This window comes from Plectropomus leopardus, chromosome 6 (assembly GCF_008729295.1).
Source record: "Plectropomus leopardus isolate mb chromosome 6, YSFRI_Pleo_2.0, whole genome shotgun sequence".
NCBI classification, from domain to species: domain Eukaryota; kingdom Metazoa; phylum Chordata; class Actinopteri; order Perciformes; family Serranidae; genus Plectropomus; species Plectropomus leopardus.
Genome location: NC_056468.1, coordinates 7,464,780 through 7,490,984, shown reverse-complemented (window position 1 = coordinate 7,490,984; position 26,205 = coordinate 7,464,780). Strand labels below are relative to the sequence as shown.

Below are 26,205 nucleotides of genomic sequence, written 5' to 3'. Positions count from 1 at the left end.
AACCAGAGCGAATGGTGAAACCCACCAGCTGTTCTGCATTTACTGAGCAAGACGAGCTGCTGAGGTTGAAATGTGTCACATGCTCTGCTGCTGGGCTCCCTTGAAGATGTGGCATGACTTATAATTTATCTTGTCTCAGAATGTGTATCGTGTATTATGTAACTTAATGCAGAAAAAGCAAGAAAAACTTTGTTTTAACTGTGTGGTTCGTTAATCTGCCACGCCCTCTGCAAAACACACAAGTGATTAAACATATATTCAGGTCATAAAGCTTTTGTTTGTTGTACTCGGGCTTTGCTGTAGTAAACACTCTGTGTTATGTAATTCATTCCCGGGAAGAATCCTCTGGAACAAGTAGCATCATGGGATGTACTGTGTCTTGTACTTGGCAGCAGCAACAGCAGTTTGTTTGGAATAACTAGAAAAAGATGCATCTTGTTTAGCATGATGGTGACAGCTAGTGTGACTTGAAAAGGAAAAGAGTGCCACTTAAAGAATCCCAAACTTCAGCTGAAGACTTGAGCAAAAACCTGTCATATTAGTTAATGGTTTTACTAACGGGATCTGACTTAGGTAATAGCAGCGCATGGAAAACTCAGCCCCTCCATGCATTTAACTGACAGCACTGCATTGGCACAGTGTGGTGGTCTGAACTAGGGCTGCACCTAACAATTATCTTTTTATCGATTATTTTTTCGATTAATCGATTAATCTATGGATTTTTTTATCGATCTAACTATTATTTTTTCATTAATCGATTAATATAACAACAAATTTACCGAAATAACATTTTAAAACGCTGCAGGCCATTTTTCCCCACCAAAAAATAGCCCAGTTTTAACTGGTAATCTGTGTTTTACAGTCTGATATAAAGTCTCTCCAAAATAAAATTAATGCAAGAGCTTGTTCCACTCAAGTAAAAAGAATGTAGTGCAATCTACATTTATCAATACAACAGCTAAATAAATAAAAACAATGTAAAATTCATGTCACTTTTTGGAGGAGTAACAAAACAGTTATTCTTTGTTACTGTAACAAACCTCAAATCTAGCAGTCCAACAAAACAGTTACAGCACTTACAGTAAAATTAGTACAATTTGAATAACACTATTACTATGGAGTCTAGCTTTGAAAAGAGCATAGATAAGCTTCTCTTTCAGTTAAATTTAAGCAAAAATGCATGTTTTTGGGAAGTACCTGACATAGGATTGGACAATTGAGACTTGGATTATACTGCATGAGTTGCTGCTAGAGCCCTAAGACATCAATTTATTATGAATTTTCTCAGTTTTTGGATTCTTCATTCACCGTAGAGGCATGCAGGAAAAAACAAATTTCTTTTGCAACAAGCTCAACGTAACAGGGGGTGAGTAATTGATATTCAAACAGTCATTTGGAGTTAATGTAACAGGAATGTGAGAGGCATAAATTGGGCTTCAGAGACAAGATCTTGACCGCTGCTTTTCTGGATTTTAAAGGATGCAGTTGAGGTAGGTCGGGCGTCTGATTGTGATGCTTGCCTCCTTCTGAAGATGCTCTGGGCACGTCCATCTGCCGAGACCACAGGGCAAATCCAGAACATACTGAATGGATTATATGTTCCATATGGGCAGGGGACGCCTCAGGATCCATCAGAAAGAATGAGAGGGAGTAGTTGTGGAGAGCGGCTACCTTGCTTTGCCTAACCTTGACCTGGATTAGTACCGACAAACATAGATGGATGCAATTTTATTCAGCATGACTATTGCAAAATCCTGTCTTATAGTGTAATAAACACTTTTGCAGTGGTTTAAGATTTGATCAAACCTTTCTTGATCATATTTCATGATTCCAATAATTCCTAAAGCAACACACATGAACACACAGCCACCTGTATTGTTTTAACACAGCGCTGTTTTCAGTCTGAACACCTGCTCGCAAATAAATGAAAATCCACCTGTCGCGATGCTTTTACCCGGAGTCTCTTGCTCAAGGAGGCATTCTTATGCTTTGATGCAGATTTTAGCTCCCTTCCTCTGCTTCTCTTTCCTCCAACTCCCTCACACACTCAACACACACCTGTCTGCCTCCCTTAGGCATGTCTTGTAGAAAACCATCCCTCTCCTCTCCTGTCAGTGGGAACAAATGAGCCGGGGCATGTTTCTTAGTGTGTCTGTGCAAGTGTGCAGGGCAAACTTCCTGTCTCTTCTGGCCTTCCTCTCTTTCCCTTCTCCCCCAAAACACACACTCACACAAAGTCACACACACACACACACACACACACACACACACACACACCTGTTCTGGACTGTTACCCTCTGACAGATCACTGACATGCCGTCTCTAGGCCATCCTGCACTCTTGTGTGTGTGTATATGTGTGAGTGTGATAACAGACAAAACCCCCCTGCTGTGTCAGTCTGGCAATTGCCATTTCTCAAGGAGCTAAGGAAGGGAGGGAGTGTGGGGTAAGGATGAAGGGAGGGCGAGGGCCTTGATGTGAGTGTGTTTGTTGTCAGAGGGTTTATTAATAAAGATGACCTCAGCCGGAGCTGCTCAGAGGGTGTGTGCACGCGTGTTTTTCCTCCCCTCTTTTCTTTTTTTTCTCCCTTTGTGACTCCTTGATCTAGTCAAATTATTAGTATTTTGAGAAGAATAATTCAATTTTGATATATTCAGACACAAATTTCAATGCCTCCTCCTGCCTTCTCTCTTCCTCCTTTGTCATTTCGTGGCAACAGTCTGAGGTTGTATATAGACTCATAATGCGTCTTTGCGTGCATGCAGACTCATTGCATGTGTGTCTGTGTATGTGTGGGTGTAACAGGGATAATCCGTCTTGATATAACTCCTTTGTGTCTCAGCGTGCATGGATGTGATTATGTGCTTCATTATGTCGGGCTAAACAGGTTGAGTCCACCGTGTGCGTGTGTGTAGACGTCAGTCACCTGCTGTGTGTGTTAGGAAGAACAGATGTCCTCGCAAGAATAGGAAGATGAGTAATTTCCTTCAAAGTGCACGACATTTCTGCCTGTCATCACTCACAGTATGACTTGGTTAATAGTTAAAGGGCCAGTTCATTCAAATTAGAAAAAGTCTGGTATCTGGTCATGTAGGAGATTTTGTTTTGGTTGATCAGTTGTTTCATAAAATGATAGATATTTGTGTCACTTGTGAACTGCTGCTGTCTTACCAAATTGGGTCTAACAAGTGCAAAATAACTTTGAAAATGATGCTGATACTACCACTGCAAAACATCGTATCTGGTAAAAAGTACATTTTTTAAAAACAGATGAGAGGATAGCGGTAGACAACGGTATATTTGCATTGTTTTCTTTTGCTGTTGTGGTGGATTAGTTTGGGCACAACTAAAACACCTTCTCCAGCATTTCCACTCAGGGCTCAGTGACAAATGCAGACGTGTTATCACAGTAAAAAAGTTTCAGTCAATCAGTCAGTATCAACAATTATCATTTTAAATGCCAGATCATTACATTTTTTTTGAGTATAAATGCTGATTTTATCTCTTGAGTGAAAGTCAAATAAAACAGGCGGTTAATTGTTGTTAAAATTATTTCATTGTTAGAACATAAAAATCACTTGGCAATTAGAGAAACACATCTTAAGGTAGATTCAGAACAACTGTAATCAAAATTATGCTCAAAAGTTACCAAAAAAAATATTAATTAGATATTAAATAGTGAACTGTTGCTTAAGTTGTGTGGCAAATTTATTTGTGGGGTAGCCCAGTGCCTTGGTCAAAAATGCTAAAAGTAACTTAAGTATTTTGTGTGTTGTTTTTTGTTACAAATATTTACTTGGTCTCTTCATCTGTTTAATGACTGGTAGCAACTAGCTTGTTAGGTTCATTAGCACCCACTTCTCCCAGAACATTTTTTGAAAAGAGAAAATCTGTTTTTTGTAATTTGAGTGAACTGTCCCTTTAAAGACAGAAGAGTTAGGCAAGTTTCATAGACTGTATGTGGAGTCAGTGTAGTTTGAGGTAGACATGGTCAGTGGTGGGAAGTGATCTCATTTGTTTAGCTGTCAAGCTCCCCTCTGTATCAGTCCCCCAAGGCTGGAGCTGGAGCCTGAGTGGGACAGCCAGCCAAGCAATGGGCCCCCAGGGGTCCTGGCAGTTACCATGGAGAAGGAGGGCGGCCCTCACTTTGCCCTCTGTCTGCCTCACCGCGAAGAACACGGAGGCCATTAGGGACAGGGTCCTCCTACAGTCTGGGGGCACCACATAATGAGATAATGCATGGAGCTCACACTGTTACTGTCACCTACACACATAGACATACACACACTCACACACACGTGCTGGAGCAGATGCAAGTATGCACACGTGCTCAAATTAAGCCTCACAAACACATAACACCCAGTGGAGACATGGTGTATGAACACACACACTCACAGGAGTAGATGCATGAATTGATCCAGGCTCACATATATTACTCTTTAACCTTCCTCTCTGTCAATAATCCTCCACCCATGTAGGCTTCCCTGGCTATTTGCTATTTCAGCTGCGGCTCCGACCCTCAGCCAGTTACATTTTGTTGGACAGACTGCAGCAGCAGTGAGAGGAAAGCTAATGAAACAGGATACCCCTGACTCTGGTTATTCCACAGGAGAAGAAGAAGAAAAATCACTCTCTCTTTGACCTTGAATGAGTCTATAAAATCACAGAGTATGCATCGAATGGATGGATGTTTACCTGCTTTACTTATTCACTGGCAGGCGTCATTGTTCTTTAGGACCCACGCAAGACCTCAAATGCTACGTACTCCCCCGTAATGGTTCAGGGTCTCCTTCAGGGAGACACTGAGTCATAGTTAGTCTTCTTTGGAGAGTTCAATTACACATAATGTAAGGACGAACGCTAGGAATTTACAAACAGAAAGAGAAGTGCTTTTTCAAGAATGCTTTTTGTGGATGCCTCCTCTTACATGCATGTATGAAAATAAAGATGTTTTTATCTTACAGGCCTGAAGGTCATGAATCTCAGACATCGCATAAAGTGTAGCATCAACCCACAGCCAAAGTAGCAATGCATGTGTATTTGTATAGGTATTTAATGATGGCAAAGGTATAGCATCAGTAGGCAAGGTAATCTAAGCAAGATCAAGAAGAGATGGGTCAGCTACATGTTTTCACCAAAGTTTGCACAACTGTTTTGCAGTGTGCCAGACTTTCAAGCCCTTTCTCACTATTACAGTGCAAAAATGCGGTGCAGAAATATGGAAAATTTGCATTTGAATTTTCACTATCAGAACTTTACACATCCAGTCCAGTGCAAATTATCCACATTGCCATGTCCCATTTTAACCAAAAAAAGTTTCATCCTTAATAGTGCCCATGCCCACTCCACATAACAAATAGTTATCCAGACAGAATATTATCCTGAAAATAAATGTGAAGTCCTGGTTTTCTGAAAAATTCACTCTCCCTGCTGTAGTTAGAAAGATTCATGGCCTGCGGTCAGTTGTTTCACACCCTCTGTATTCCGCTTTTTTTGGAGCATTTGTATATTATACATTATATATGGCTGATGTCTGGTAACTTACCAACTACACATACTCCAAACATCAGATCTCCAATCTGACAAAAAATCACTCATCCATAAAGAACCATGTGGACCTTCTGAGGGGAATACGCCTCCACTACGGTCATAATGTCACTACTGCCTGGAACGCTACGTAATGCCAAGCTGGGAAGAGGGACTGTTTGATTAAGGCCAACAGAGTAGCACTTGGTATTCCAATGACATCATTAAGCATAGTAATTAGCCATGTGCCATGTGTCTCATGTTATGGGAACAACATTTCATGTTAGCAAGTGCATATCAGATACATTTAATCTTCACTGCATCAACTGATGTTACCAATTTTGGCAGCAAGCTAATTATGACGAAGTATGACATCTTTTGAAACCAAGTAGTAAGTTTGTCAAACATATTTTTGCAGGCTGAAATCTGCTTAAATCAAAAACCAAATTTTATTTCCCCCGCAGGAATACTTTCTGTGCAAATTTTTGAGATGAAAACCCATGCTAGGTGTCAGTCCTGGCTTTTATTACCTAAATGTTTTCAGCTATCTGGCCCTCATCAACAGAATCTGCAGTTTTCCATTAATCAGTCATGTAAATTTTGGAAGATTAACTTACCTAAAATACAAGACATTAAGAATCAATGCTGCAAACTTAGCAAAACATTCTTTGTAAAATAAAATATTCACCCAATCTATAAATAGACAAAAAAGGGGAATCTCTTGTATTTCAGTACAAAACATTACAATCCATAGTAAAACTCAACAACTTTTATTTGAATTTTTGTTAAAGAGACAGTATCTATATTACACTGTTTTGCCAGCATTGTTTTACATATTCACACATTTAGCAAACACATTTGGAGTTGTGTTTCTGCCCAGCTAAAAAATCTGAAGCTGAAAAAGTCTGTCTCTCTTTGTCGCTCTGTTTTGGTCTCCACCATGACAGCAGTTGTTTTTTTTTAGTGAGGGAAATATCTGCTAAATGCTCCACTGGGTTCTCAATAGTTGCTAACTTTGTCTGTGTGTGGTTTGGTGCTTTTTTGCTAAAAAACAGTTGATGAGATGTGTAAGAGTGAACCAGCAGTGAAGTTGACAGCATTAGTTTTTCAGCAGTTTACTAGATGGAAAAGTTGACTTGTGTTTTGACACCCATAAAGAGTGTGCGGTGAGAAAAGTAGAAATTGGCAGTGAAAGTTGTCCAGTGGAAAGCCCTGTATGGAGAGTTGCAGGTTTTTATCAGCGGGCACCTCAGCAGAATGGATTTGTTTGACTTTACTCCTTTATGAGACCAATATTGGGATAAATCTCTTCACTACCCTAGGCCTTGTTGTGAAAAGGCCAGGGCCCAAGCCAGTGCTTTACCATCACATCCCCCCACTTATGTAAACAGATGTCTCCTACAGCACACACACATGCATGCATGCACACAGAGACCTCCCAACCCCATGCACTCACCCCACTCATTTCACAGGGCTTTCCTCTTCTCATGCACATACACCTTACAACTCGAAAATACTAATTACATTAAATGAACTCTCTGCCCTCATGATTTCATACCTTTTTACTCTCACATCAGATCAAACATAGTGGAGTATGCGCCTACGATATAAAGCACTTGTGCGTATGTTGTGGATATTGACAAATGTGAGCATTTCTCCTCTCATCTGTCTTCCTCAGTTTAGCTCACACACCAGGTGCTGCTCAGTATTTTGTGTCCGTGCGGCTCCTGTGTGTTCTGGCACAGTGAGAATAATAATCACAGCTCCTCAGCTCAAACCAATATCTGTTGCCAGAAGCACCCAACGCAGACAAACACAGGAAATGAGTGGATGATACTGGAAAGGTCCCACTTCACTGAAAAAAATCAAAATTGCAATCACTTTATCTGCCGACACCAATGCAGAAGGGGAGAGGGGAGGGTTTGTCATGGTGCAGAACAATAGGACTTCAAACCCTCTCGTTCACACGGCCAAAACCTCGGTCGATGTGTTCGGACCTGCTGCAGTGCCAGAGGCTTTGATAGCATCTGTGCTGTGGGCTGCAGGCACAAAGTTTGGAGCTGGAAGCGGGTTTTTTGCTCTTGCACTGGTAATGTGAGAGCAGTCATGAAATATAAATAGCAAATAGTTCACTATCCATCTTAGCAATGGGTACAACCATTCTCCATTTCTTTTTCTGACGGATAGATATTCTAGAGAAATGAGACGCTTTGAAGGCTGGAAAAAAACTGATCATTTTAAGCAATTATTCTTTTTTTCTCCGTATTTTAGTGAGTTTTAGTCCAATCAGTCAAAGGGAACCTGGCAAGCCAAAAGTTACTCTCATTAATGGCTTATACCTGATCTAATCTGCATAAACAGCCATCTGCATGTCTATGCAGAATTTGTAGGCAGTGGGATAAGATTTTGGGATTGGAAGTGTTATGTTTACTGTTTGTAGACCACTTCTTGTCCAAGTATTTTTGATCAGTCGCCAGTCACGGTTGAGTGGCAGGTAAACAGTCCACATGGAGAGGTTTCATTCCAATGACTGCAATATCTCTTAAAGGCCTTGAGGGAATTTCTTCAAATTTTGCACAAACGTCCACTTGATCACAGCTATAAACCAATCAGATTTTGATCATTAGAGGTCAGTGTGACCATGCATATAGGGCCTTGATGGACTTTTTTGTGCTTTTTTTTTTTGCCACAAATATCCATTTGGACTTCAAAAATGAACTGATTAGATTTTAAAGGTCAAAGATCTCTTTGACCAAACAAAACCTGTCTCAAGAATTTCTGTGCTTATTATGACAAAATTTCACACAAATGTCGAATACAATAACACAATGAAGTGATGACATTTTATGTCATAAAGGTCAAAGCTCAAGTTTACAGTGACATCATAATGTTCTCCAAAAATGTTGTTTCTGGCAATTACAGAACATTATATATCAGGAACAGAAGATGGTAAATTTGGTCAGATACTGAATTGGTGACACTTACCTTGAGTGGGGAATCTGTGCTATCTGTATAGATCTTCTGTGAGGCTGAGGGTAGGATGTGCATGTAGCATCTATGTTTTAGAATTTGTAGCCTCTTTTGCAGCAAAATCAATATGTGAAACATTTTCATCTGTCATGGTCTGGACAGACATGGTTTGAAGTCTAGAAGAATCAGAATCAGAAAAAGATCGCTTTACAATTGCAGTCCATTTACCATTTACATGGATGTAAACTTTAACTGCAACTTGACTGGTTTGCAGAGGCAAGGTGGTAATTCTAGTTTATGATAAGGGCTTTTATTGCCATTGTTAAAGCACAGTTGGAGAGTGTCACACAGCAGAGGACCAGGGCTTGAAATCCAACCCTGGCCTCTACAGAGGACTCAGCATATATGGTGCACATGCTCTATCAGGTGAGCCAGTAAAGGCTGTATTAACATAAAATTATCAAATTCAAAGTATTGAGTGTCCAGATTGACATCAGCCACCTCGGTTAAAATGTCAATAATAATCTTCAAAGCCACATATCTCTCAAAGCCTATAAAAGGAATAGTAACACAGAGCAGACACAGTATTTCACATACAGGGCAAAACATGAAGAAGACAAATGCTAAACTGTCAGCCGTATAACGGTCATTTTTCTATGGCACACTGAATAATCGATCCTTCAGTGGAATATAGATGGACGACTCCCATGAGGGATTTGACTCTGTCGTGCCTCAGCGCTGATAATGGCCCCAGCAAATGGCGGCCACCTCTAATTTTAGCTTGTAAATCACAACCCGCGAGTAATGGGCTGCACTTAGAGGGGTCAGAGTTTACGACCAAATCACTCGGGACGACAAAGACTGTAAAGTCAGCGCAATCTTTTTCTTTTTTTTTTGCAAGTGGTGATGATGCTGGAGGTGTGGGTGGGGTGATGAGGGGATTTCAAGTTGGGTGCTCAGCTCTAACTCTGACCTTGGCCAGATGTCCACCAAGATGGAGTGTGTGTGTGCTCATATATACGCGTGTGTCATCAGCCACGTTTTCGGAGAGTGCTTGGCTCTAATAGGGACTGGCAGGCATTTTGTTGGGCTTTATTGCCACATGCCTCTTCCAATCCTGCTGCTGATTAGAGCTGCCATTACTGGCTCGCACACACACACACATGCACACACACCATCTTACGAGGCAGACCCACACACATTGGCACACGCTCAAAGCTCGGGCCTTTGCATGCCATTAGCATCCCATTGCGTTGTCTTGTGCAGCGATCAAACGGAGCACAGAGTTGTGCTCTTGTCGAGGCAGATTGGAGGAAGTGACGGGTACATCGTCACTCCACTTTTATTCTTCTCATCAGGGTGCTGTCAGCTCAGACAATGTCAAATTTGGTGCAAAGCAATTAAAGGCCTGGGCTGTCACAATTGGGCATGATAGGGGGAAGCTCCTCTAATGGCAGTACGCAGGCAAACACGCACTCAGGCATAGACACACACTCTGCCATGTGCACACACGTGGGTATACAGCACATCCACCCACACGGACACTCACACATACATTTACAATAAGCATGCAGGCGATTAGCTCAGAAAGTGCAGGTTTAAACTGTTAGTCATTGCTGATTCATAAGCGGCTGGCTGGCTTCCACGCAGCCACTCACTGTGCTGCCTGTCAAACACACAGGCAGCCAGCAGCTGGAGGTGTGTGTGTATGCGTGTGTTTGTGTGTGCAGGTGTTCTTGAAATCCTGCTTTTTAACCAGGCCCCTCTATTCCCCCTCCACTCTGCCCCTCTTTATCCTTTTTTAGCCTCGTGTGTGAGTGTGTGTGTGTGTGTGTGTGTGTGTGTGTGTGTGTGTGTGTGTATGTGTGTTTTGGAAGCTTTCACATTGGTTTGTGTAGACGTGCATGCATTTTTATGTGTGTGTGTGTGTTTTGGAAGCTTGCACATTGGTTTGTGTAGATGTGCATGCATTTTTATGTGTGTGTGTTTGTGTGGAGCCTTGCGAGCCTTGCAGGCTTTTGGCTGCTGTGTTCTCCTGGATGGAGCCAATGGAAAGCTGAGGTCTGGATGACTTACTTATTTAGGAAAAATCCACCAAAGATGGCCAGTATGCTGCTGTGCTGTCACATAGTCCTGTGTGTGCGTGTGTGTGTGTGTGTGTGTGTGTGTGTGTGCGTGCGTGTGTGTGTGTGTTTGGGATCATCCAGCCCTATAGGTAACCCAGCCAGTGGCCTCAGTAGCAGCAGCATATTTCATTTTGGAGAGATTTCTTTTCCCCTAACAGCCTTTAAAGTTATTCTGCTGCTGTTAAAGCTTCAGCAGACACGCCGCCGGTTCAGTCCCAGGTGGTGACACTCACCGAAGGGTTAAACGCTCTACCAGAAGCAGCTAACACACACAAACACACACACACACACATATGGTGAGCTACTCATAGCCGTGAGGTTCCCCATTAAGTCTAAATTCACTTTCCAGCACATTTAATTAAACTAACTCAATTTGAAGGACTTTGCCATCAAATAGAGTTTGGGTTTTTACGTAACCTGCTTATTATTTTCTTGCATTTATCCTGTCTTTGGGTTTTCTCTCCCTTTAGAAAAGCAAGTCAATAGCAGGTTTTATATTGTCACTGCCCAGTGAAATCCATGAAGGATTAAATGGTCTTTTATGTGTTGAGAAAATCGTTCTCCTTCTTTGGATGAATAAGCCATTTGAAAAACTGTTGGGTTATCAGGAAGATCAAATCAAATGCTTTTTTAGTTGACATTTTGGACACTAAAGAATTCACATTAAAAGGCATAATACTTTTCATGAAGTTTGCCAGAAAGAATAAATTAAAATGTTTGTCAAAGATTTCAGATTATTTTTTTTTTTGGTGAGAGTTATGTTGAGGTTTGTGGGGTTAGATCAATAAAATCTTGATGAGCGTCACAGCTTTTCCAGTCGATATAGCGTGGCGCAGTGTGCCCAGAGTTGAGCTGAGTTTCCAGTGCCTAGTTTATTGACACCAGTGAATGAAGTATGATGGTGTCAGAGGTTTTGGTGTTGCCTTTGTATCGTCCCTCTGTGTAACACGAGCTGGCCTCATATGTTACTGCCAGTATCTGCTTGGCCCTCGGCGCTCTCATCGTGATTAGTGAGCCATTGATGTTGACATGAATCTTAGCCTCTACACACATACACATCAAACACACACACACAGGCTGTGACTTTTCAATTCGTTATGTGATCCTTCAGTGTGATGTAATGAAAGTGAGCCCAAAGGAGTCAGGTTTGTGTGTGTGTGTGTGTGTGTGTGTGTGTGTGTGTGTGTGTGTGTGTTTGTTTCATGTACGTGTTGAACAGCAATCAAAACTGAATACAAAGTAAATCTCTGCAAACCTTCCACATCAAGTTCATCTTTGCTCACTTTGCTGCATTAATTCTCGCCATTGATCAACAGCTGAGCTTGACAGTGCTGACCTTTTAGGAAACAGAGAGTCTAAAATCAAGATAGCTATCGTAGCTCTTTAGCTTGTGTGTTGCATCATCTACTTTTACATAACCCTACTTCGTATTATCTACTCCACAAATGAGGAATTCATTTTCAGACAGTTATGAAATAGCACTCCATAGTACAGTATGTAATTTCAATAAACCATGTGAACCATGGATGTATAAAGAAAACTGGATACGTAATTTACTTCATTTAATTTAGTCTTTCCAAATCTTATCGGACCAGACGGATTAAATATTGATCGCGAAATTAGTAAAACAAGTTTATTCACTGATTTACAAACATTTCTTTCCCAATGTAAATCAGTGGGAAAAGGTCTTTCTGGGCCTCAGGGCATCACGTGATGGACCAGGACAATGTAATTCCACTTTTGGTAAAATTTGCTTCAAAAGCTGGCACTGTTCTTGGGGACTTGGTCCATTTCCCATTCACTAATATGGAGTGGGGCGGAGTTTATGACCTATACTGTAGCCAGCCACCAGAGGGCGGTTGAGATGTTTTGGTATCTTTTTTGAGGAGCTTTATGTCATCTATCTCTATGTACAGTCTGTGGTGTTAACTTATTTTTTACATTCGCTAACAAGCTAGCTATGTCAGAAAGTTTCTTTAACTCTTTAGTTATTCCTTATTTGATAAAATTAAGTACAAACTTGAGGTCAAAATGCCAAGGAGAAGTAAGTATACAGAGAATTAAAGCTCAGAGAGCTGTAGACAATCAAAGTCAAGTCTGGCCTACCTTTGTTTCTCTTGCTTTTGTAACTCATTGACATCTTTTATTCAACATTTATTTTATCAGCCTGTCTGAAGTGTTTTGTAATACTGTCTGTATTGTAAGATATATTGGCATTAACAAAGCTAGACAACAATTACTTGTTAGCCTTTAAAAAGCTACATATCCCATGAAAATATACCACGTTCTTTGGCTGTATTGTGACTGAGTACGGAGAGCATGTTCCTAGGTGGCTAGCGTGTTAGCGGCTCGCTTGCCAGCTACAGTAGTTTACCAGCTGTCTGTGTACATTTGAGTTGCACAGTTGTTTGTATATGTGTGTGCACTGCATTATGAGTGTGTGTAGACTGGCTGCCAGGTCTTTTTCTGAGAAAGACATTAAAATGATTAAAGTAGCTTTCCCGGTCTGACATGTGCATACATGTGCACAAACACAAACATCCACCCCCATCGCTCATTAACCCTGTCTTCTTCTTCTCCACTTCTCCTTTAGCCCAATGTGACCTTCATCTGAGTCGAGTGTCTCTATTCAACATTCAGGAAGAGGAGAGAGGCAAAACGAACAAAAAACCCTGAAAGGGAGATTAAGAAGAAAGCACACAGACGCGCGAGGGAGGAGAAGAAAAACAAGTAAGTAAAAACAGAACAAAGGGTGGAGAAGAAAAACAGCAGCATCTTTCCTGCCTCCTCTGAAACCTTCCTCAGCAAACAGCAAGACTGGTAGAGTGAATGAGAGAGGAGAACAGAGGCAGAAAGGAGGAGGAATGGGGAGAGGTGGGCATGTAAAATAAGCAAAGAATCAAAAGAAATAAGAAAGTGCATATGAGAAGGAAAAGGAGAACCATGCAGGAGGGGGGAGGGTGGCAGTTGTCAAAACAGGATGTGGAAATTACAGGCATTTGCAGGTACTCCTAGAAAGAAATTAGACTGGAACGAGACAAAGGAAAAAGTGAAGAGAGATGCATGAGCCAGGAGATAAGAAAAAAAGCTAACAAAAAGTAGAATTTGAGTGGGATATTGGATTTCAGAGCATTTTCTTAAGAAAGATGCTGAAGGTTATGGCTGTGAGGGATTGTGTGCATGTATGTGGGGTGCTCACTTCTTTCCCTCATTGTGTATGTGTGAGTGAAAGCAAGGCAGCCATACTTCGCCTGAAGGGTAAAAGTGGAAAACAAGCAAGAAAGAAAGAGGGAGAAAAGAGCGATTTATGGATTGCAGCACTGCCACAAGCAAAGTGAATGTGACTGACCATGCACAGAATTTGAATTTGAAATTTATTTTGTGATTTGTCTTCAGTGCACCCAATCATCAAGTGAATCATAATCTAAAGTTTTAGTCTAAATGTGTCCAGGCTAATCTTTTGTAGTGTTTATACATATACCTACAAAAAGTAATTCACCAGAATTCTTACATAAACCATGTTATCACGAGCCAGTAATCCAAATATAACCCAGGTATCGGAAACGCCCGATCAACTGATCAATGCCCTGATGGGAATAAAGAAGGGGGCAGTATAAAGAGGGTCTGTGTAAGTCTGTGTAAGCAGGCGTGTTGTGGTGATGGATGGGGTCAAACAAACACAGGTCTTTGGTGTTTGTGTTTCATGGGAAATCATGTGAACTTTGAGTTATTTTAAGGTACATTGTTATTGTGTTTTTCTTCCCAAACCTAGCCTGTGTAACTTGACATTCCTATACCTAACCTACCAAGCTTTACTTTAAGTATGCAAAGTGACAGCTTCCAGCCATATTTCTTTTCCCAAACCTAAACTATGTAACTTTACGTTAAGTCTGTTACTTTGCGTTAAGTATGCACCTTTACATTCTGTATGTAACCTTGCTTTAAGTATGATGATGATCCCAACCATGTGTCTTTTCCCAAACCATTAATCCGAACTTACGTAAGTTTATTTTTATAAACCTTACCTACATAACTTTATTTGGCAACTTTGCATTAAGTATGTAACTTTGCTATAAGTATATAACTTTGCATTAAATATTTAACTTTGCGTTAAGTATGTCATTTTGCGGTAAGTGCCTAAAGTGACGAGGCTAAACCCTACCTCATACCCCGAACCTACATAATTTTACTCTCCTAAACCTGCCTGTGTAACTTCATTTGCCCAAATCTTATCTATGTAACTTTTCTTTAAATACATAACTTTGCGTGAAACACATATTGGACGACATATTTCGTGCGGCGCTAATTCATCAGATAACTTACGAACCGTTGTATGAGAATACGCTGATCCATCAAAGTAAAGGTCTGTAATTTCCGTTTAGTGTCTGTATTTTGATGTATAGTTTGAAAAGAGGGGATAAATGAACATTGATCAAAAGGATAAGGCACTGAAGAACAGCAAACTAACTAAGCACTTTTAATAGCATTTATATATTTATTATTTATAAATATATTTTTTGACCATTATCTGAAAGTACATAACCGGTCTTATTTATAATGCCTCATATCAGGACCCCAGCTCTTAGACAGCTATTCCTATACTCAAGGAGTCATGGGTTATAATCCACAGCCGACACTCTACTGTACCTCCTTTATTTCTGAAACTAAGCCGCTTTGCCACTATACCGCTGTCGAAATAGGGCAATTGATATCACTATGTGTGATGCATGTGTGTAGTAGGTGGCCGTCTCGTGTTTGAAGTGTGATGAAGAGCTCTCTCATTTGCAATCCGTTGTCTGTTTGATCGAGTGAGACTTTAGTAAATTGCTTCAGATATAAAAGGTCATTTGTAATCCAACTTCCACCTACAGAATACAGAGACACACAGCCTGAAGAGGGATGTTCTTAAACACACACACACATACAGTCTAACATGACCACTGCAATGGCCAAGCCTCACACACACACACACATAAACACAGAGGTGTGAAAAAACAGCCTAAGGCAACATTGCTCTATTCCTCAATCCATATTTTTTTCTGCGCACGTTTTTCTCACACACTGTCACAATGCACTTATCCCTCGTTCCCTCTAATAATTCTGGATGTCTCTCTCTCTCTCTCTCTCTGTCTCTCTCTCTATCCGTGTCTCTCACACTGTGTGTTTATCTCTGTGAGGATATTGGTAGCCGATCATAAATAGCTTTTCTCTGACAGGGTGCCATCACAGACACCGAGGGCTCGGGGAGGAAAAGGGGGGAGAAGGGGGGGACAATGCTGTGAAAAGAGGGAGATGGAGAGAGCGATACAGGGAGGAAGAGGAAGGGGGAGGGAGAAGAAAATGCCAGAAAGATGGAGGTGGAGGTTATGCTCATCAAGGCTGCATGACAGGTGTCAGCTATCCCCAGATAAATGTGCTGCACTTATATTCACACCCAATCACAATGCAGGAGCTGCCAGGTTGACGCACACTAACACAATTGTGCACACTGAGCGCCATGTAATACAACAAGCAACTGCTGAGAATACTCAAACAGCAGCCGAGACCTTCACACACATCAGCTACAGCGACAGACACTTCTTTATTCCTAAGCTTGCTTTTTTAAGTACATTTTTTCATATTTTAGTGACACAACTCCCTGTCTCTCTGCAATGATGTTTCATATTAAATCACTTATGGTGCCTCAAAGAGCACACGGCAATCCCCCTCTTTCCTGGTAGGCTGTTAATGTTGCAGGAAAAGTGTAGAATTTCAGCCACCACCACTGTCTTCTTACATTTCTGTTAGTTTATTGATATAAACAAAATAATGCAATACAAGTGGTAATTGATAGATGTTGATTCATTTTTGATTTATGTTTATATTTATCCTCATTTTACAATTTTTTTAAGGCAGATATAGTTACAATAGTTTGGATCAGCAAATAGTCAGATAGCTAATTAATCAGCCGCTCCCCCATTGAAAAAGGATTGACAGTGTTGGAAATGAACAGTCTTTCACTTTATGAGAAACTGGGCACCTGTTAAACTGAACATCTACGTCAATGTTAGAAATGCCTAAAATAATTAATAACAAACCATTAAAAATCTCTGTGGTTGTGTTTTATTTATTTATTTTAAGCTATTAATCTTCTTTAAAGTGAACCTGAGAGTCTCAGGTACAACAGCATGGCCTTGACTTTGTACAGAGTCTCCGTGCAAAACTATGATCAGAGATGGGCAGTATTTCTGTTACATGTATTTGAACTACGCATTTCCATTGCTGTTTTTGTAATTGATATTTGACTGGACTGAAGGAATTTAAAAGTCATTTGAAACAAGTAGCTTTCAAGTGGAGTAATTTTGTTTTTCAACATACTTTTCATTATTCATAGAACATTAAAAAAAAAAAAGACAATTGGATCGTGTAAGAAACACTAGAGGGCTTTTAATTAAAATGAAGGGCTTTTGATTTGAAACAGGAAGTGGCAGCATTCGCTCAGTCACACGCTCAAGAACTTTCACTCGAGCTCTAAAATGCCATAGCGCTGGAGCAGCTGTTGCGTTCCAGCCAAGAACTGAATGTAAAAAGTAGAGTTTAGTTCATGTATTTGCACAATAAAATAGAAGTAATTCAGTAGCGGAGAGGAGGAAAGCCTGAGCAGCTTATTCAAAGTCCTTTCTTATTTAAATAACAAAACAAAAAAAACTTGGCATTACTCATCAAAATGAAACAAAATAAGCCCCAGAGGAACTCTTTGTACAAAAAATATTTCTGTACACAGAAGAAAACAAACACTAGTAAAGAAAAACACACACAGTACAATAAAACATAAAATGAAGAACACACTTAGACCCACATTAGCAGGGACCTGCTTTCTGTGGACCTCGGTGCTCGGTGATGTACTCCTCAACCTGACTGGTGGAGGCTGTTTGTTGGAGCCAAGTTCCACAGATAACAATAGTTTATAAAAAGTCCTATCTGCGCCAATTAATCGGCCAAACCGATAAATCCCTCGACCTCCAGAAACTAATACAATTCAGATGTGTTGGTATGTAGAACTAATCCCTGAACAGAATTACTCAGCCCTCATTCATTCCAATTGTTTTACAGCTTTGTTTTTGTGTTCATTGTGTTCACTGTTTTCTATTATACTCTAATTCTCTATTAAAAGCCTGTAATGTGAAGCATCCTCAGGAAATGTAGAGTGTCACCAACATTTGCTAAACTCAGAACCAAACAAAAAAGCAGCCAAGTAGAAGAGATAAGAATGATTTGATGAATCAGAAATAAGAGCTGCATTTCTCTGTTTAAAATACATCAATAAGTTTAAAAAAAAAGAAAAAGCCAGAGCAGCATATTGATGAGCTGACATGTTGTTGCACAGATGGAATTAGCGGCGTGCTAATGTACATTATGTTGAAATGCTTTTAGGGTTGTTAATCACATCAGCCATTATTTGAGCAATGGCTTTCCTTTGAGAATTACAGTATATTAACTTTGTTGCGGTAAACACACAAGAGGCCTCTGCTGACAGTTGTTGGTGTACTGACACACACAACCAAGAGATGATGCTCGCCCAAGTGTCCTGCACACACACACGCAGGTTCCCCTCCGTCAGGTTTGATGAGGTGAACGAGTGTGAGCCCGCTACGTCTCGCATTCCTCTGTCCTCTCTCTCCACGCAGCAGCAGTCCTTGTCTCGCTATCGATCCCGGCTTATCTGCCCGTAAACCTGGACCTCTTTTCTCTTCTGCTTGCCTCGCCACCTCCTACCCTCCTCCTCTCCTTCCTCATTGCTATCGATCAGCGCGTGTGTTCAACAAAGTAGAGAGCAGGCAGTGGTTAATGTAGAGCCAGGCCGGAGGAGCGCTGCTCGCGGCTTGCGTATCGTCTTTCCCGCCTAATGGTCCCAATCAGTCTCTAATAGACCCTGGGTTAGAGCGCCGAGGCCCGCCACTCTCTTTTCGCTCTTCTCACCTTTCATTTCTCCCTTCTTCTCTTCAACAAATATCTGTCTGCACTGTACGTCTGCCAGGTGCATTTTTAGCTGATGATCGTTGATTTTCGCTAACTGATCCGATAGCTGTCGTCGGCAGATTTTTTTTTTATACATTTATTCATCCAAGGGAGGATTTGCTTCTGCTGAGTATGCACAAGCTTCTACAGTAATGTCCTGCTTTGCCTTTTTTTTTTTTTTTTTTTTTTTTTTTTTTACAGTAATGCACATTCATTCCGGGGAGCTGCCCAGTTTAACCACAGTCTGCTAATTTTGGCCACTGGTAACTGGCCAGCACCAGAAGTCTTTCATTGTCTCCAGACTTCTCTCAGTCACTGAGCACATTGAGTCAAGCTGGGTTAAGTGCCTTGCTCAAGGGCTCTTTTATTGTTAGTAGTTCTTTAAACAGGATAAAGTGTCTTGCTATTTTTCTTCACATATTTTGCTTAGCTTTCAGGGATTTAAATTGGCTTAGGAATAGAATGCAAAAGCATAGAAGTGCAAGCATAAATACAGGAGGGGACGAGGGGGCACCCACAATATTTGTAATGACCAGTCATCAAATGCCTAAAAAAAGCTAAGAAAAAAAGGCCAACATTGTCTATTAATATTCAGTGTTTAACCAACTGCAAAACGCACTGGGCGCTCACTGAACTCCTCCTGCTTCATGTCGGTGTTCGTGTCAACCAGCAGCAGTGAACTCTACACAGCTGTGCACATGTTCCCCGGAACACGTGCCAAAGTTGTCTGTTCTGTATCCTCTGTTCACCACACACAGTTGATCACTCACAAGTGTCCTACATACGTAAAACACAGTCTGTTGAAATCAGCATCACTGACGCAGATGTTAACCCTGTGAAACAAGAGTAAATTGGCTTGATTTTATTTTTTTTTTTTTTTTTCAAAAACATGGTAAGAAGGCAGTGAGCAATGTGAGAAGAAATTACCCAAAAATGTGCAAGAAAATAGTAAAAAGCAAAAGAAAATGACCTGGGAATTAGTAAAAAAAAAAAAAAAAAAAAAGTGTGAAAACAACAACAAAGAAATGACATTCAGAAAAGTGCATAAGAAATATTGATTTTGTAACAGTATTTTAAATATGTAATTGTGATTATTATAATTCTAGTTTTCTCAGCTTTTTTCCTTTTTTTCATTTTCCTATCTACTAGTTTCTTGCAATTTGTGGAATATTTCTTACCAAGTTGCTCATTGCCTTTTTTCTCATGTTTTTGAAAGAAGTTGCACCAATTAGCACAGGGTTCAGAGGTTTAAATACTTGTAAAAGAAAAGTGATGTAGCTCCAGGTTTGAAATGGCTGACTATAAACCAGTATGTTACTGCTTTTGATGATAACATCTGGTTAGTTGTTTTCCAGTGTAACAAGATGGAGGATCTCAGTCACTTGTCTTTGGAAAACTGGGTGTGCTGTTGATTTGTCTCTAAACTGTGCTGCTGTGAGCCATTATTGCTGTTTTGCACACAATTACAGCAGTTGCATTCAGTAAAAGTGAGAAGTCAGTCTGCAAAACTTTAAAACTGTTGTGTTTCTTGCTTCACCAGACTTGTTGCCGTGTTCCCAGACTTTAGCAAATAATTTGATTCGTACGGTGTTACTTTTAACGATAGAAATAATGGCCAAATCTACAAAAATGGGGCACGAATAATGTGGCAGTTCAGCAATTTACCTCAATAATAATACATATTTTACTTTGGAGATATGTTCATGTTCTGTTCTGGCAAAGACAGAGTCTGTCCCTGAATTCACAAACCCCACAGCAGAGCCTGAGATACACGACTCCTAATGACCATGAACACATATTGAGAGAAACATTCTAAATTCAGATGAATCTAAATGCTAATACAGGAGGCGGCTCGGGAGGTGGAAGGAGTTAAATGTGCTGAAAGCAGGTAACGGTGTCGCAGCAAGATTGCAGTGCTTGGTGTTGATGCATGCAGAATGAGGCCTGGTCCACACATGAACGGGTATTTTTTCAGCAGCTTTTTTTATGTGTTTTTTGGCCTTTTGTCCATATGGAAACTGTGTCTGTGTAATCTCCTATTTGAGGCATCACAAATGAGGTGACATTTTTTTGCAATGGACATGGCCAAAATAGTGCTGGTTTCAACCATGCTAACAGGACTTTTTATGTGTTTTCACATAAATGTACTGTTACTCTTCCACTTTTTGCGGAGCAGAGGCATCTATGACATCCAAAATGTGCCATGAAGGTCAGTGCTTCTCATTGTTCAACAACTTCTCCTTCTTCTTTGCATGACAACACATTCTCATTCCAACTTTTGAAATACCACTGCTTGGTCTGTGGACGTACATATGACGTGCTGGGTATCCTCCTGGATTTGTTTTTGACATTCGGAGACGCCATGTCAATTTATGCTTGTTACATGTGTTGTGTCTTTTCAAAATACACTTCAGTTTTTATGGGAAATGTACAATTTCTGGTGTTGGATGCACACAGTAAACTTACATTATTGTTAAAATACCTGTATTTACCTTTACTGTCTTGTGCAACAGAAGCACAAGACAGTAAAGGTAAAAACAGTAAAACAGTAAAGTTTTTAGAAAAAAACATCATTGTTTGGCTCAATATTCATTTGGGAAGCAAACAGTGGGTAAAAGTCCAGGGCTTGTTGGACCCATTCACCTCCCCGCCCTATAGGGACTTTTGAGCTCCTTATATTACGTTGTACTCCGCTGGGTTTCAAACTGGTGGTGACACTATCATACTGTCACAAAAGGTGCCTTTTTGCATCAATGTCTGATGCCAAAATCACAAAACAAGTGGGTTATTTGACAAGTTGGGAATGAGAACAGGCTTGATTGTGCTACATGGCTTTAGGATTAGGATTTACATCCCTGCTTGTTGGTTCGACAGGCTCTTGACAGTGCCTCAATTTTGTTTTGGGGTTTTCATGTAGACAGATTTTTTTAAAAACAGTGTTTGTGTTGATAGGATGTTTTTTAGAACATAAAAGGATAAACCTTTTTCTTTTAGAAATAGTGGGTTCCTGGGGACTAGGTGTTTATAAGGACCCATAGTGTGATCCATAGTGATCCATGTTTGGATAGCATACAGAACATGTGGCTATAAAACAGCTTCCAGGTGCTGCATGGCTCCTTTAAAAGGTGCAAAACTATAATAGGAGGGTACTTCTTGTGCCTGAATAAAAAAAACTTTACCAAGAAAGCCTCAGCGAACAAAGTCACTCTAAGCAGTCGGTCATGTTTCCTCTGTTCTGTGCTGTTTTTTTTCTCTATCGGCTGTCATTCTATTCACGTCTCTGTCAGTTACCCTCCCTCCCCACCTGCTTGCCGTTGAGGTGTGTGGGCCGTTTCCATAGGAGTCCAGCTAGGTATAACCTTTCTGCCCCGTGGCACCTCACTGGGATCCAGGGCTCTGGGCTCAGCGTGAACTCCTGAACTCTTCCCGAAAGAAAAGCTCAAAGAGCACAGCCGAAGAGAGGGGAGAGGACAGAGAGAGTGTGGGAGGGAGAGCGAAAGAGCGCTACCGGACAATTAGCCCCCCAAGGAGCATAGTAGGCGGTCTCCCCAAGCCAGAATACACTGTGATTGTTCCAGAGACTGGCAGCCAGAGAGTGAAACCAGAGCAGAGGGAGATAGTGTGTGTGCGTGGGCGTGTGTGTTTTGTGGTGTTTTGCATTCACACGCCCGGCGGTTGTTGTTGCGAAATGAGACAGTACGTCGGGTGCCCGCAGGCGTCAATACGACCATTTCTATTATTCAGAGCTGATTACAGCGCTAAATCGTACAGCGGTGAATGCTTTTTAATGAGCTTTGAAATACAACAGAGAAAGTTTGTCAGCTTTTTTGTTTGTCTGAATCTGGCCGGCGGGACAGAAGAGCATATTTGCAAGAGTGATTTGATTAGTGTGCTGTTGTGTGAGGAGCAGGTTGTAACATATGTGAGGGGTGTGCATATGACACGTGATAAAGCATCCCTTCTATGTTTTGCTCTTGTGTGCATGTGCATGTATGGTGTATGTGCAGACATTATATTCACAAATTATATTTGAACCAAAAACAACAATGTTAGCTGAAGTTAACTTGTGTGTGTGCGTGTGTGTATGTGTGTGTGTGTTGCCTTAAGCCAGGATGATCGACCCGTGACCACATGGTGATCATGGAGTAGCGCACACACGGTATATGTGCATTGATAAAAGGTCAGAGCGCTATTCCAGCATCCCCAAGGCCTGCGCATGGGGCAGACAGGTCATGGCAGGGCAGAGTGCACGTGAGCTTTCTCCATTTCTCACTGCACTCATGCGCACACATCAGAAACAACATATGCCGGGCTGACAGCACAAGGTCGGCCGCAGAGAATAGGAAGAGAGAGGGCTATACAGAGAGAGTGAGCGAGAGGAAAACGCAGACGGTGTGTCTGCTCGCACATACGTAACCTGGTTAATGTTGGCTTTCTGAGGTAATCTTATTTCATACATCTCAAGTAAAACCTGGTTTCCACAATCAGGTTAAAGGAGTAAGAGGAATCTGGCTAATGTGGCTGCTAAAAAATGGATCTCCTACGGACATAAATGTATTCTCATTGCATTTTTCGGTAGTCTATATTCCATATAATTATAATAACTGCAAGTAATCTAAATAGACACTCAACCAACCACTTTGCCCAAAGACCAGTCTACTATATGCCTTAAATTATGGACTTCTAATTAATCCCAACAAATACATAATAAAATAGCTTGATAATGAGACTGAGACTAGGGGGTTCTGATGCCATATTTCTTGCTCTGGTTCAGAAAAAAGAAATCTACAAAACGTGGATTGCCTCAGTTGTTTTTATCTTATTGCTGCATTTACTAAGTTACATGTCACAATATATCATAATATGGCTTTTTCAATTAGATTTAAAACTGGGAACTGACTGAAAAGTTTCTGAAGAAGTTTTTTTTTTTTTTTACTGCAGGCTGCTACGCTGAGTGAAATTAGCTGCTGTGGTGATTGGCTGGAATTAAAAACCATGGACCTCCTGGGCATGGGGTTGAAAAGCAGTGATTAGAAACATCTGTGAAAAACTGCACACTCAAACAAGTGAATTTCTTTAGGGTTGGTTTTCAGCTCCATGCCGTAGATAAAGAAGGCTGCAAAGGGATTTCATAGATTCAGTCAGATACTCCTCAGATTTTGTTGCTATAGCTATCTGATTAGCAAACTGTTACACACCCAGCTGATGCAGAGTTACATCAGCATTCATTTGGAATTTGTTTGTTTCCACACGATAGATACAAGTCTAATATTTATTCTTCCTTCAGCTCTGTTTTGGTCTCCACCTGAGAGATATATGTATCTATTTTGCTGCCTGTGCTCTACTATTTTTAGCAAACTAGTCGCTAACTTATCTGCCTGCTGTTTGCTGCTGGGCAGCCCGTATACAGTGGGATTTTTTGAAGGCTTTTCCATTGGAAACAGCTGCCTGTTGTGGCTGGTAACATGGTTCATGAGAGCAGTGATGCCAAATTAAAACATTCAAGTTGCGGCTGTAAAAAACAAAAATACGTTGAAAGACAGTAAAACACTAAAACTCAAGTAAACTACAGAGTCTGTGATAATTTTCTGTGATTTCATATTCACAAGAGGCACTTTTCAGATTACATGTAGCAATTTGATCCATTGTTACAATAAACATTTACTGGTACAGATTTAATATCTGATAAGTAGCCTGAAAAACCTGTCAAAAGTCTTGGATTATTTTTATTATATCCTGGTAAAACTATCCAGTAATAAAAACAGTGCCCCTGGTTTCTGCAGCAAAAATAGTACCATTTAAATTGGGGATCAGCTTTTGCTCAAGCCTTGTATTGATGAGCAAATTCACCAAAGGATTGTGTGGTTTTTGTCAGCCTCCAAACCAGCACAAATAAGACCAAAAGTGAACAGGTAATTGTCAAAACAGCTGCAAAGCTAAGCAAATAGCACTCCTGTGCAGTTTGCACATATTTAAATCAGGTAATATTCACACATTTTGGTGTAAAATTGACCACATTCTATGCAAATGAGCCTTTTTGCAAAAACAGTCCCGTTCACAAAGAGCAGTGCGAACAGCCACATGCAGTTATAGTGAAATTATTACTGTCTTCACAGAGTTTGAAGCGCAGATATTAACACTTTGAAACATAGGAAGAGGGCAATTAGCAACTTTATAAGAAATGGCCCAAAAATTAGCAAGGAATTGGTTCAAAGTTACAAAAAAACCCCCCTGAAAATTAGCAAAATAAAAAAAGAAGAAAATTTTAAAAACAAACAAAAAAACCCAATAAAACTCCCTCAAGCGCAAACAGCGCTGATATATTTATATATATATAATATATATATATATATATATATATAATATAGATATACTGTATGTATATATAGAGAGACATTTTCCCTCATTTTATAATATCTAATGATTCCCAAAGCTAATTTTCAGGTCCTTGTCCTCTCCTTGCAACTGGTGGATTTCAGTTGGAGTTAGTTGAAAGCCACGTGCATCTCATAAAGACACTAAACAGAGCCTCTGGCATCAATATCACATGCCGAAGGGCATTTTATTTGTAGTGAGTCTTTTGTTTTAAGGCGACAGTTGTACTTTGCCATGTGAATAACTGCAAAAAGATGCAAAAGGCAGCAAAAGAAAGCACAAACTTCACTCAGCTGCAAAACTTTACGGGCATGTTTGGGTTGTAATTCCATCAGCGCATTATCTTTTAGGAATCGGACTTTGAAACGTAGCAGATAGCGGGTGCAAGAGATGCACAATTCATGATGCCATCAGCGGCCACAATCCATTCTTCGGGAAGTGCCCTTGAGAGTTCAATACTTGTGAAATATCTCCACTCCCCACATGTTGAGAAAAAGATCTGCCTCCATCAGTCGTGCGTTCACATCGCCACAGACCAAAGGCACAGATGGTCTCGTCGTCCGATTAGCTGGACGTCAGTCTCTCTGTTTTCATCTCGTCTGCACCTCCTCTTCTATCACTTCCTCGGGTCTGAGCAGGTGTTTGGCCCGCAGTCAGAGTCCAAATCAGATCCATTTCATCTGTAATCAGCTGAAGCCCCTGGCACTGATGGAAGAGATCAGAGCGCCGATCAAAGAATTATAAGCCGACCACGCCTGACCAGCCAACCATGACACGGACAAGACGAGGGGAGGGGGGGCGAGTGGGCAAGAGCTACAGTAGGGATGAAAGGACAGAAGATGGAGATTTGAAGGCCTGCAGAATCTCCGAGGGGAGAGACATGAAAGCGCAGGGTGCTGGTGGGAGGCAGCAGTGAGGGAGGCAAAGATGTTACACAGCAAACTCTCGTGGGAGTTTTTTATTTTAGTTTTTTGACGTTTCCATCAAGTGGAAATAGGTTTTTTAAAGTCAAATGCGGCACTCAGTTCTGCTCCAGTTTGAGGTAATTAGGATGGGAGGTGAATTCCAATCACCATGTGAAAGGAAAGTCAATGACATTAACTTGATGCAGTCGAACCGCCTGATGCCCCGCCGCTGGTTAGCAAATCATTAATTGTGTGCAAATAAGGGAAATCATGTGCTCAGGTGCATGTAATTTGATGGCTGGCTC

The 26,205-nt window shown here is 40.8% G+C and overlaps 1 protein-coding gene across 1 annotated transcript in view; it reads left to right on the top strand.

Moving 5' to 3' along the window:
- sema4c (sema domain, immunoglobulin domain (Ig), transmembrane domain (TM) and short cytoplasmic domain, (semaphorin) 4C) overlaps positions 1 to 26,205 on the top strand; it is a 173,784-nt gene that overhangs the window by 24,087 nt on the left and 123,492 nt on the right. The window contains exon 2 of the mRNA XM_042489017.1: positions 13,216 to 13,352. The gene's annotated coding sequence lies outside the window, so the exon portion shown is untranslated. The remainder of the gene's footprint in view (positions 1 to 13,215; positions 13,353 to 26,205) is intronic.